This window comes from Herpailurus yagouaroundi, unplaced genomic scaffold (assembly GCF_014898765.1).
Source record: "Herpailurus yagouaroundi ecotype Mexico unplaced genomic scaffold, PumYag 164, whole genome shotgun sequence".
Lineage (NCBI taxonomy): Eukaryota > Metazoa > Chordata > Mammalia > Carnivora > Felidae > Herpailurus > Herpailurus yagouaroundi.
The window spans coordinates 7,265,020-7,279,096 of record NW_024412405.1 but is presented as its reverse complement, the minus strand read 5'-3'; the positions used below and the strand labels follow the sequence as shown (position 1 = coordinate 7,279,096).

At 39.9% G+C, this 14,077-nt stretch overlaps 1 pseudogene; it reads right to left on the bottom strand.

Annotated features, from left to right (window-relative positions):
* Positions 1-6,189: 6,189 nt before the first annotated feature.
* On the bottom strand, positions 6,190-6,560 carry LOC121037928 (60S ribosomal protein L31-like; annotated as a pseudogene).
* Between the last annotated feature and the right edge of the window lie 7,517 nt (positions 6,561-14,077).

The window sequence follows — 14,077 nt, the reverse complement described above, 5'->3', positions numbered from 1 at the left end:
GGAATACGCTTGGGAAGGATTTTCCCATTTTACGATAAAATGGGATCTAAAAAATTTTTTTTCATCATATGTAGCCAAAGAAAATAATTTGGATTTTCAGTATTTGTTTTGACATCTTTATATTAATAATAATGTACGTCTGTCATTTTAATTTATTTCTTAAAACTAAGCAATTAGTAGGAGCTTCACACGGCCCCTCTGTCCACCTTTAAAATACTTTAAGCGAACGTCACATTTAACATAAATAAATCCTAACCAATTGGGAAATTTCTGTACTTGATATGAGTTGAAATGACCGATAAAATGCCTGGGAAATTGTTTTAAATCACTGAAAGACACCAGGTGTTTCATTAAGGTTAGTTTATAAAGATAAATGCTGTTTAGGTAATTGAGGAAAGGGACACTGACCTGTTTAGCATACGTACGTTTGATCTTTTTAAAAAAAAAAAAAAAGTCAAACTATGATTGCATAGATAGACAAAATGTACAGCTGGTAACTTCATTTATATTTGCAACCCAAGAAGTACGATGTTTAAACATGTGGAGAGATAGACGAAATTCATAATGAAGACTCTCTATTATCACTAAGTGAGAGAATTGCTCATGTTTTAAAACTAATTTACTTTTTCTGGTGTTTTTACTGACTGCTTCCGTTTGTTTTGGCCTGTGAATATATTTCAGATCGTATTCAAATGGTTTCAGAACGATAAGTGTAAATAATTGACCTTTTGCTTTTTATCCTGGTCATGCTGCCCCACAGCTTCTATCTATCGGACAGAGGTCTGTAAGCACGAACCATTTCTCTTGACCACTTCTTGATCATTTCTTTAGAGCCTGTGGTTCTCAACACGTGACACTATTGCCCCCTCCGGGGCATTTCGCATATGGAGACATTTTTGGTTGTCACCGCTGTGGGAGGATGCTACCGGAATGTCGTGGATATAGGTCAGGGACGCTGCTAAACACCCTACAATGCACAAGACAGAACCCCCTCCCCCCCAGATAGTTATCTGACCCCAAATGCCAATAGCGTCAAGATTAAGAAAATCTATAGCAAGTCATTCTAAAATTACATTGCAAATTATTACAATAACGTTGCACTCCTGTAGTGGCCCCTTGTTCCTACATTTATGCCTATTATCTTCCTAAGCGATTGATTGAGTTTGGCATTTCATAGGGAGTGTGTACCTGAAAAATCCAAAAAAAAAAAACCAAACAAACAAAAAATGCTCTAACCAATTGTCTACACAGGTCTGCACCTCAATAAATCAATATTCTATGTATAGCATGAACATGTGTCTTAACTAACAATTTTCATTACTGTTTTGTGCTGCTGACATCATCTGCTTTTCTGATCATTATTTTCAACTCTTTCTTGCCCTTGATAATTCATGACATCATCTCAGAATATGTCACAAAACAGTAGCAGAAATTTTTGTTAATTTCATGGCTGTTTCAACCATTTGGTTTTTTCCCCGATGCGGAATGGCGGACGTATACACGTGAACTAGGTGAAAAGGCTTAATGGGTACAGTGGGTTTAACAACTACAATGGTGATGATGATGATGATGATGATGGTGACAATGACGACGATGATGAAAGCAACAACGATGAGGACGAAGATGAAGAGGACAACGATGGCAATGATGACAATGATAATGGTGACAACTTAAGCTGTACTACTGTAACTAACATTAATTTTACACATAATAAGGGACACTCAGAGTGGTGAGAACTTAGCACATTTAAATGTGGGGAGGTTGAAAAAATGTCCATTCTAGTCTTCCCGGATTGAAGCTCCTCATGGCCATTTTCCTTTCAGTCTCACTTACCCCCTTGGGCTGGCCGAGAGTGAGTATTAGGTGAATACTGATAAAGTGAACACACGCTTGATGAATTTCAACTCATTTCAGAGACTTGTAGTAAATCAAGTAACCATCCGTTCATTTTATGTGCCACTCATCCGGTTCCACGTAGAGCCCCGGTCAGTCCTATTCACAACTCACTCTACTAACATAGTGCCCGGAACGTGTCAGTCTCTTTAAAAATACTTCTTGGGGCGCCTGGGTGGCGCAGTCGGTTAAGCGTCCGACTTCAGCCCGGTCACGATCTCACGGTCCGTGAGTTCGAGCCCCGCGTCGGGCTCTGGGCTGATGGCTCAGAGCCTGGAGCCTGTTTCCGATTCTGTGTCTCCCTCTCTCTCTGCCCCTCCCCCGTTCATGCTCTGTCTCTCTCTGTCCCAAAAATAAATAAACGTTGAAAAAAAAAAATTAAAAAAAAAATTTTTAAAATACTTCTCAATGAAGAAAGGAACAAAAATTTGAACTAATGATCCTATCCATCTACCATTTTAACAAGAACAGTACACATGAGACTAAAAATGAAGTCATGGGCCAATGCCACAATCTGCGTCCAAGAAGTTCACTTTAAAAAATTGTTTCAGAAGGATAAGGGTGCCTTGGTTCAGTTGGTTGAGCATCCAACTCTTGGTTTTAGCTCAGGCGATGATCTCACTGTTCATGAGTTCAAGCTCCGTATGGGGCTCTGCGCTGAAGACACAGAGACTGCTTGGGATTCTCTCTCTCCCTCTGTCTCTGCCCCTCCTCCCTGCTCAGTCTCTTTCAAAATAAATAAATAAACAAACAAAAATTGTTAATTGTTTAGGAAGGATAAATGCCATCCATAGAAGACTCATCATGAGCGTGTGGCTGCATACTTTTGGACAATTTTAATTTTCTATGTTATCTATGTATCATCTATCTATCATTCTATCTATCCATCTATCTATCTATCATCTACCTAGTCTCTGTCAATGCCTCCTGGCTACACTGATAGAATACATGAAGGACTGTGAGTTGTTTCACCTCTTCAAAGTATTATCTGTGCCAGATCTCTTTTTTTCTGGTGAAAACCTTAACAAGCGCTAGGTATTATAATTTATAAGAAGGAGAGTCAAATGCCATTTCTCTTTGCTTGTTAAAGGGACAGATTTTCATCAACAATTTCTTATTATTACCCGCCATCTGTGTGATGGCTTTGCATAATTACCTGCATACCGTGTCTTTGATAGGCCGTATTTCTGATAAACAGAAAATAAAATTAAGCTCTCATATGAGATCCATTACCGAGGAAGCTTGGAATAAATATAGTAGATTTAATTTTTCCCTTTCACAAACCTGACAAGGCAGCTGCTGTTAGGCTCACTTATGAATCTTTGTTTAGAATGAAATTCCAAATGATGAAGCATCAGCCTTTAATGACAAAATGTGCTATATGGTCAATTGGAAAGGAAGTGTTTCCCAGGCTTCTGTCTTAGATGCATCAAGAATTAAAAGAATATGAGATAATTGAGAATGATAGATAATCGTTTTGTGCCACTGAATTTTAAATCAACACCTGGGTTAGGCACGGGGAGTAGCATCTGAAGCCAAGTACGTTCAAGGAAGTGTTAGCATTTGCTTTTAATATTCATAAAGTTTTTACATTGAAGCTTTACAATATGTTCGATCACAGGTGGCACTTTAGGAAATTATGTCATATGATGGCAAATCAGCAGGTGTATGACTATTAGCATGCCAAATGAGACCGGGCACAGGTATAATACTCATCTTTGAAAGAAAAACAGCAAAATATATATTCAAACTGGATAGATAGATAGATAGATAGATAGATAGATAGATATTCCTGTTATAGGAAGGGAAATAGCTAGGACACTATTGTCCACAGCAATATAATGTCATAAAATTAGTTATGTTGGAGATACATGGAACAAAATCACAGAGTTTAACAAAGGGAAAATAGCATCATCAATGTACGAAATGGGCACATCCTAAGGGTTCAGCTGTATGAATTTTGGTAATTCTTTACATTCAAGCAACTGACACCCTACTATATTGAGCATTCCAACACCTCGGATGATAATTGCCTCCCCTTTTAATGCACCCACCCAAAACCTCTTTTTGATTTGACACTAGAGTTGTGAAAGTATGTGGACGTTATATAATGAAATAACCAGTACATCCTTTTGTGTGCCCAGTCTCTTTTTTTTTTTTAATTTGTTTTAATGTTTATTTATTTTTGAGAGAGAGAGAGAGAGGGACAGAGCATGAGTAGGGAAGGGGCAGAGATAGAAGGAGACACAGAATCTGAAGCAGGCTCCAGGCTCTGAGCTGTCAGCACAGAGCCCAACACAGGGCTCAAACTCACGGACCCCGAGATCATGACCTGAGCCGAAGTCAGATGCTTAACCGACTGAGCCACCCAGGTGCCCCCCAACCAGTCTCTTTCCCTTAAAATGTCCTCATTGAGATTCATCCACACTACTGCGTGGATCTGTAGCGTGCTCATTTTTCTTGCTGACTGGTAGTTTATTACATGGGTCTACACAGGGGGTTATTGTTCCTGTTTCTGCTTTAATCTAGTTTTCTACTGATAGACAGTTGGATTCTGTCTGCTTTGGGGCTCTTATGAATTAAGCTGCTATGAGTCTTTTCTGAATAAGTCATTTTTATGGACATATGTTTTCATTTACCTTGGATATGTGATTAGGAGTGGAACTGATACGTCATGTTGCCTGTATGCTCAACTTCATAAAAGAGTGTGAGCCTGCTCTTCAAAGTAGTTGAACTATTTGATACTCCTGCCCGCAAAATATGAAAAGTGTCAGTTCCTCCTCATTTCTCTAACATTTAACGTTTTTGGTCATACTTTGTTTTTAGTTCAGACATTCCCATGAGTGCAAAACGGTAGCTCACTGAAGTTTTAATTTCTATTGTTTTGATAAAGGAATCATCAATAATAATGTTGATCTTTTCGCTCGTACATTGGCTCTCATGTTATACATCTTTTTTAATTTTTTTATTATTATTTTTTTTTTGGTGAAGCAGATATGTCTTTGACCATACATTTAAAAAAATATTTTTTAATGTTTATTTTTGAGAGAGACAGAGACAGAGTGTGATCAGGGAAAGGGCAGAGAGATGGAGACACAGAATCCGAAGCAGGTTCTAGGCTCTGAGCTGTCAGCACAGAGCCCGACGTGGGGCTCGAACTCAAGGACGTGAGATCCTGAAATGAGCCGGAGTCAGGCGCTTAACTGACTGAGCCACCCAGGCGCCCTTAAAAATAATTTTTAAGGTGAAGTTAACATAACATAAAATTAAGCATTTAAAATTGAACACCTTGGTGATATCCAGCACATTCACCACATTGTACACAGCATCTCCCTGTCATTCCAAAGCACCTTGATCAACGCAAATCAAACCCCATACCCACTGAACAATGCTCCCGCTCACCACCCATCCTAACCCCTTGCCAACCCCAATCTGTGTGTTGTCTCTATGGATTGATCTAGTCCAGATCTTTCACATAAATTGAATTATATAATGTGTGACCTTTTGTGCCTGACCTTTTCCCACTAGAATGCCCTTGGAAGGATGTAAGGGTATAAATAACAATATTTTGGAGGTTTTCCCATGTAGCCGCATGTATCACTATTGCATTTCTTTTTATGGCTAAATGATAGTCCATCGTATGTATACAACAGTTTGCTTATCCATTCATTTGCTTTTGGACATTTAGGTTATTTTAACCTTTTGGCTATTATGACTGGTGCTGCTACAAGTACGTGTGTATATGTACTTATTCAAGTTCATGTTTTCAATCCTTTTGCGTATATACCTGGGAATGGAATTGCTGCTTTATAAGAAAATTCTACATGTCACTTTTTTTTATTGTGTCATTTTCCTTTCCACTGTGGATTTTTGGAATTCTTTAAATATTTTACATAGAAGTTCTTTGTCAAACAAGCTGCAAATATATTTTCTCACCTCTGGCTTCATTCTATCTTCTGATACATACAGACTTTGGGCTCTCAACGAGTCCAGTTCAACTTTTTTTTTTTTTTTTTTTTTTTTTTGCTGTAACATGGGTCATACTATATGTGTGACAGGTGGCTTGAGGAAAAAAGCCCTTTACAAAATCTGTTGTACTGCAAGCCATAATGGAATGAGTACCAGGATGCTGGGTAAAGCGGTTTCAAGTCTCCTGATCCAGAAGTGTCGTAAATGGAAAGGAAATGACGATGGTTTTTACTTTCGGTACATGGGACACTAGCAGCTGTGGTGGTTTCCTTTTCAAGACAATTTTTTTTTTTTTAGTTTTATACCTTTATTTGACAATCAGTGCAGCTACGTCTCATCCACAGTAACTGCCTGTAGGTTTTTGAAACTGGTGACAGGTACATAGTTGACCAATGCATACAGCTCGTTTGGTGAATCTGCCTCCTTGTTACATTTTCTGGACAATCACACCTGGATATGGTCTGGAACGTTCCTCGTCCCATTGGCCCAGACAGCTTTGTTGGGCCCGGCGTCATTGTGCACATCTGGAGCTCCCATATTCTCAAAGGCAGATTTCCAGATTTGTGTGTCTGAGGGGCACGTTTCTTGAAAGCCACTCCTTGGATGTCTTTGAGAATGCTGATGGTGTCTCCTTTGGTCACTACCTCGTGGATGACAGGATGGCCCTTCTTCTTCCCACCTTTCTTTGCGAGAGCCATTCTGCCAGGCCCTGATGGGAAAGCTTTCCTAAGCATGGTTTGGGGCACTACTCTCTCAAGCTCAATTTCAGGCCTTGCCCTCTAATACCCCTCCCCAACTCTGTGAGTTATCTAACTACTTTCTTAAAAACCATCCCAGCATAATCCAGATAAACCTGTACGTCCTGCAACAAGAACTTTGACTAACACACCAAATCTGGATTTCACATTTTTTTTTTTATTGCCAACTTGACAGGTCCATTATCTGATGTTGGATTACTTTTTATATTTCTGATTATTGAGAGAGCCGTCTTTTAATATTTTGTTGGCCTATTTTATTTACTGTTTTGTGAATTTTATACCCTTTGTCCACGTTTGAAAAGGATTTCTTCACAGTTTTCAAAAAAGGGTGGAATATATCAGGTACCCATCTACCTCCTTCTACCAATTAATGTGTTCATTCTTGTGGCCATCACCCATTTAACCAGAGCCACAATCAGTACAGGAACAGGGAAAGGGCTGGTCTGGTTATTTTTCGCCTACCCTTAGGACTTAGGAGAAACGTGATTGGAATGGCCTTCTCCGAGGTAGTGCTCCCTCATTACCATATCTAACCTAAGTATTCCCTTGTTTTTCTCTATTGTAGCATCTTCTCAGAACCAGCTACATAGTTTTCAGGGTCCAGTGCCGAGGGGGAATACAGAGCCCCTTGTTGGAAAATCATTTACAACTTCGAAGATGCCAGCAGAGCTGGGCCTTCTAAACAATGGACCCTGAACAACCACGCAGGCTGTGCACTGACCAAGCTGGCCCCGCCTCCTCTTCACAATGTTTTCCGGAACTTGGCATTGTGATTATCATTATAATAACTGACCGTAACTTTCTTGTTACGTTTGTTTGATTTCTAGAAGACTCCAAGATCCATGACGACGAGCACCATGTGTTCCACTTCTCCTTTCGCATCAGCATCCAGCCCGATACTCGATGCAGGAAGTTGAAGACTCAGTTCTAGTTGATTAAACGAATAACCAAAAGAGTGGACAGACCAACTGATCTTTATGTTGTAATTTCAACATTCCAGTTGTAATTAAAACTATAGAGAGAAAACCAAACAATTCTGTGTAGCAACGAGGAAAACCCTACCACTCTTGCTTAATGGGAAACTCCCTCACCCTCCATGGTGGTTCTAGGGGTCTCATCCAGAATGAGGCCACAGAAGACTCAGGTTTTGCACCTGATGTGCATTTAGACCCACAGCATTTTACCCAATCAAGGTTAGCAGTCTGGGATAATAGGGAGGAACATCTGATGAAGGGCTCTTAACCAGATTTTGACTTGATTCATTTCAGTTTACTTCCTGATATTCAAGACCCCCCTCCCCAGTCATTAGTCCGTGCATATTGTGTACATAACTTACACTCATAGACTCTATTGGTCCACAGAACATCAGCAAGTATAGAAGGTGTACAACATAGAATTGGTGTGCATCCCCTTTCATGACACTACTATAGGTATGGTTTGCTCAGAATCGCTCATCATAAAAAAATAATGTTTAATTATTCAAATTAAGACACTTGCGACAAAACAACATTTTTAACATGCACATCAGGTCTTTCTCGTAATTTCCTTGGCTATAATACGAAAGATCACTTTATCTTGAGTAACTTTTTTTCAAATTATAACATCTTCTTGATTAGAAAAATTTTAAAGCATTGATGATACGCTATGTTTACTATCTATCTGACCCAGTTATGCTAACTCCTGTGCAAAATAATCACTCAGCTCTGCCCTCATTATATTTATCCACTGTAATACTTGTCATATGACGGTTTCTTTATAACTATTCTCCTAAAATTGCTCGGAAACCTCAAAGCCCTTTTCCATCGGGCCTTATCATTTTATCTCATCTGTAACTTCCAAAATCTATCCTCACGTATTTCTTTTTTTTCCCCCAACTTCTCAAATTCTGCCTTTCCCTGAATTGATCTGCGCCAGAGAAATGAAAGAGGTCTGAAGTCTTATTGTTCACTCAGACAAATATGAAGACAAGAGTAGACAAAATTCAGACTGTATACATCACTCTTTTTTTGCATCTCAAACCTTTTATGATTTTTTTTCTATTCCGGTGAAGTTAATACGCCTCTGAAACTACTTAATTGGGGGACATGATACGCTTTTATATGGTACAAATAGCATTTTTTAAACTGCTCAGAGACTTTATGTTTAATTAATCTTTTGCAGCTAAACAAAGTACAAAATTTCCCAACATAAATACATATTTGATGGCAAGAAAGGGAGTAGATAAAAGTAAGATCACGCAATTACTGAAAAATCGCACCCACATATAAGGGAAAATAAGCAATTGTCTTCATTTACCAATATTAGTATCTCCTTGGTGTCTGCCCTAAAAAGTAAAGAACAGCTAGCATGCAACATGGAACCTTTTATTTACACAAGGCAAAACCCAGCACATCCTCGTGCTCCTTCTATTCCACTCTTAACTTGGCTTCATAGAAAAATCTTACCACCAAGGGAAAGATCACCACACTGTGTTTCCCTCTGGGGAACAAGTTGATCACTAACCACAGACATTTTTGAAAGCCAGGCTTCCGTATTCACAAACTGCCTCTTACCTGCCAAATATAGTTGATTTCTACCAGTCGAGGCAGGTGATGGAGTCCAATTTCGGTGCCGTTCCTTTCCAAGGCAATGAGAAATAGGGGAAGAGAGCAGCTCTCTCCCTTCTTTGCTAATTAGAATGAAAATGAAGGCTTCCTTTCTCCATTTCAAATGACACCATGTTCAGCCTGCTGAATAAGTCCTTTATTGTAGACACTCAATGGAAGAGCAATTCAATTCCGTGCTATCAAGAGGGAGTCAAGGGCATTGTCACTGATATTCAGAGTAACAAGGTAACCTATTTTCACAAGAAAGGTCACCCGAAAGACAAACAGGGATTTGAAAAACAGCCTGAGATTCTGAAGACAGTGATCACACAATTGGATGGTGGTTGGGATCCTGGTGCTGGTTTTGTTTGCTTGTTTGTTTGTTTGTTGGAACAAATTATTTTTCTAAGAAGTCCAGCTATATTACAATTCAAATTCTAAGAAAGACCAAGAAATACCCTTATGTTTTTTGTGAGGGTGAAATAAACAGACCAATTTGTAATAGTCTGGAAAATAATTTAGCATTATTTAAAATAAATGAATCTGTTATACAAAACAAATGAATAGACAGAGACATGAAATATGGAATTTGTGCAAATATGAATGCAGCCCACACACATATTTAGAGGCTTAAGTCATGATACTTAGATGTTACCATTTTCCTAGACCTAAATCAGAAAAAACAAAGCAGTGTATAGTGGGAATGGAGGTATTTGAGATGGAAAGAGAAAATTGGAGTCAAGAAAAATCCCTTTCCTAAATACATTTCTCTATTCGTGTGCATGTAGGTGCTGTGGTGAGAAAAAAATTTGGGGGGGAGTATAATGCTACTTTTTCAAATGAAGTCATGTTAGTTCATTATGTAAGTGTGAATTTCCTCTACTTAGATTAACCTAAGACTTAGAAGAGAGGGAAGATAAAAAGAAAAAGAAGAAAGCAGGGAGATGGGTCCACAGCACTGAGTTAGTATCTCAGATCTTCCTTCTTTCATTGAGGCATCAGTGACTTCGAGCCAAACACAAACTCCCCTTCTCCATAAATCCCGGGCTATTTTGTTTCCAGGTCTCCTGTGTGGCCCAGGATACTGCACTATAGGCGTTGAAGCTTCTCCAACGCCGACTGCTGTCAAGCTTAATTACCTCTACCTAAGATCAACTGTCTAAAATGCGTAAGTCCGGAAGTAATTTGCTGGATTTAGTATTTCTGTCCATACACTGGCATGAAACTGTTAAATCCACCCTAGTTATAAACGTAATTCTAGGCATCAATGTTTTACCTTAGGGAAAACCAAATGCATTGTCAAAATAGGGATGTCTGAGGATCAGTGGTCATTCCTCGTATACCTGGTAAAGATGAGGGCCAAACATAAATGTCGGCTATTTCCAAATAAAACACGGGTTGCGTTCCAAAAGGGACATTGTTTTATGCCCTGCCATCTGACCCCATGCTGCCTTGTGTAAACTCCCTTCCCAACCTTGGCCCTCTTGTGTTTCCTTTGCCTGCTTCCTTTTGTGTCTCACTGCCCTACTCCCACCGTGGCTGTTCTGAGATCTACCCTTGGCTACGTGTCTCATCGCGATCTTGTTAAGTCTTGTGACTGCACATTACAGTTCTCTTCAGATAATTTACAAAATGTGTATTCCACCCCTGCTTGTTTCCTGAGATCCAGCCCCACATTGGTAATTGTCTGCTGGACAGTCACCATAGAAAGTCACCAGCATTTCAAGTTCAGTCTGCCAGTTCTTCCAAAGTCTTTCTTCCAATTCCTTTATTTCTGCATTAATTGCATCAGCCTCCAAGTCAGCCATGTTTCAATACTCGGCCTGAGCTTTGACTCCGCCCCCTTTTTTTTCTCAGAGCATTTATTACCTAAGCATTAATCTTGCCTGGGAGGCATTTTTGCCTCCATTTTTTACAATCCCCCTGAGAATATCCCATGACCCCCTCATAACTTTCCTCAAATCCTTTCCCTCCCGTCCAGTGGTTTCACTTACAAACAAGTCTCTACCTATCTCTAGGTTCCTTTAGTCTGAACATTTCAAATGTTTAGACTGGAGCCCTCAGAGGCACCTGATTCTGTTCGATTTTCCAATCTTCCCTCCTACTTGTCCCTTTCAAGTAGCCTTCCCTCAGTAAGGCATTCCTATCTGATGTGCTCATTAGTGGGCCTTGGGTGCCCATCCTCATAATATTTTCTAGCAAAAACAGGAAAACTCGTTTGTTTTTTAACATCTTCACATTTCTGCATTCTTCCCTCTCTTCTATTCCCTGATTCACAGTTATCTTCTCCACCGTGTATTACCCACCCTGAGGCCAAAGATTATTCCAAACTCATCTTCAAAATCCCAATACATAGCAAAATTTTTCATATATCCCATCCGATCAAGAAAGATTCACTGAAAAGAATTAAATCCTCTGAAAGAATTTCGCCTCTGAATTCACTTTAAAACGTAAGTGTACTGTTATTGTTATATTTAATATTTTCCTCTTAGGTTATATTATATTGACTTATACACTGGTGTTATCTCTACCACTGGGATATAAAGTCTTAGTTGGTAAGATTAATCTTTTTTATCCCCAAAGACCCAGAATAGATTATTTCCTATACTAATAAACTCAAACCAAATTTTAAAGAAAATGTCTTTGGGATTTTTCTAAAGGAAATCTATTTAAATAGTTCTTGGTTTATGGGGTTAGGCACAAAATCTCTTTCATCATTTTTTGATGACCTGTTAGCTATGCAGTTCTTTAAAAAGTGTCGGGGCGCCTGGGTGGCGCAGTCGGTTAAGCGGCCGACTTCAGCCAGGTCACGATCTCGCGGTCCGTGAGTTCGAGCCCCCCGCATCAGGCTCTGGGCTGATGGCTCAGAGCCTGGAGCCTGTTTCCGATTCTGTGTCTCCCTCTCTCTCTGCCCCTCCCCCGTTCATGCTCTGTCTCTCTCTGTCCCAAAAATAAACGTTGAAAAAAAAATTAAAAAATAAAAATAAAAATAAAAAAATAAAAAGTGTAATAAAAAGTTACTTCGAAATATTAATATTCACGTGAAAGAAAAGAAAAATTGAAGATTTTTTTTCTACTGTTAGTTGGCAATAAAAACAGTTGTTGTCAGATTCTGATGTGAACTTCTGAGCCCTTTTAAGGTACTGTGGTACTTAAAGCGCTGGCCATTTATGATGTTGGAAATGACTGCAACATGTATATCCTTCATTTGCCCTGATCCTTGGTCAGTTGTGACGTGTTTCCCCTCGTCCTCCTTTGATAGAATTCAACACACGCTGTGGCTTACCACTTCAGTGAAATGAAAATACTAGAGATTTAGAAATTCTGAGCTCCAGGGAGCAGATGGCCACGTCATGTGCTTAATTGCATTGGTTAATGTCATAGTGTCAGGTATATACGTAGGAAATAATTAATAACTATGTGTTAAGTGAACTCTAAATACTTTAATTTGGAGATTGTACCACTTCAACTGTCTAGTTACTGGGATGCACTTTATTTTTTTTGTTTATTTATTTGTTTCGAGAGAGAGAGAGAGAGAGAGAGAGAGCGCGTGGGAGTACGCGCTTGAATGGGGGGGGGGGGGGGGGGGGCAGAGAATCCCAAGCAGGCTCTGTGCTGGCCGCGCAGAGCCCGACACGAGGCTCGATCTCATGAACCATGAGAGCCTAACCTTAGTCAAAACCAAGACGTGGGCACGTAACCAACTGAATCAGCCAGGCACCCCTGAGATGTACTCTAAACCCGTGTGTCTACGCATGTTAGCATACCTACACATACGTGTACCACACACTTCTTTATCATTCGATGCTTTTCGTGCTCAAAGTAGCTAGCAACCTAACCCACTTAGACTTCTACAGAAAAGCCTCATACACAGCCTGGTACAACAATTGCAGACCTGCTGGGTACCGTCGCATGCTCATAAATCTGATGGAAATCCAAGACGAGCGTCTTCACGTGCTACGTGCTACTGGGGCTGTGGGAACGCAAAAGGGCCCTTCTCTAGAACGTGGCGCCCTTTCTAACACGTCTCTCCCTATATGTTAACTAACTGGAATTTAAATAAGGAAGAAAGAAGTCTCCCCTTCACATAGACTGCCCCTGAAGGAGAACGTGGAAGGCTTTCTGTAGTTTTATTTTCTTTAACGTGCCAGGTAAAAGTACATCCGCTTCCTTGGTAATTTTATTGCATGGTAATCCTAAAAAAGAGTGAAAACGTTAAGATTTTTTTTTAAAGACTGCTGCAGCTAAACTCCACATATTTGCATCTTCTTTGCACTCAAGGGACTCTATCCAATTGCTGGGAGAAAATCGCATAGCCTTTTTTTATTCCTCTTGTACCTGTGGCCAGAGACAATGAAGCGGTGGGTGCATCTAACAAGTACGATAAACAAGTCTAGAGTAGAGCCCTTCCGGGAAGGCAGCTGAGCCGCCCTGTGACCCCGTCTGGAGCCATCACTAAAACACGATAACCAGGCAGCATTTTCAGGTAGTCAGGCTGCCATGGTTCACCCAGCAGTGACTGGAAGATTCGAAGGGTTCTCCTTTCTTTCGGGCTCCTGCCTCCTTTAAAATTCGATTCCACCTTACAGAAAGATCTCAAACTTGTGCTCTCTGGGCGAAAAGCGTACCAAGATTTTGTTTGACTTCAAAAGAACACTGGACAAGACCAGAGGATGTCATTTGCAACGTGGGCTCAGATGTTCTACGCTGTTGTGCTACCAATAAAACAAAAGTATAAAGAATCGCTGTGCTGCCCTTTGAAGCTAAGCTTTAGCTCATTTTGAACTTTAAAAGCAGAAATATTTTCCTGAAATGTACAGACAAGTAGATAACAAAGTACTGCAAAGTGCCAACATTACAGCTTTGCTCCAT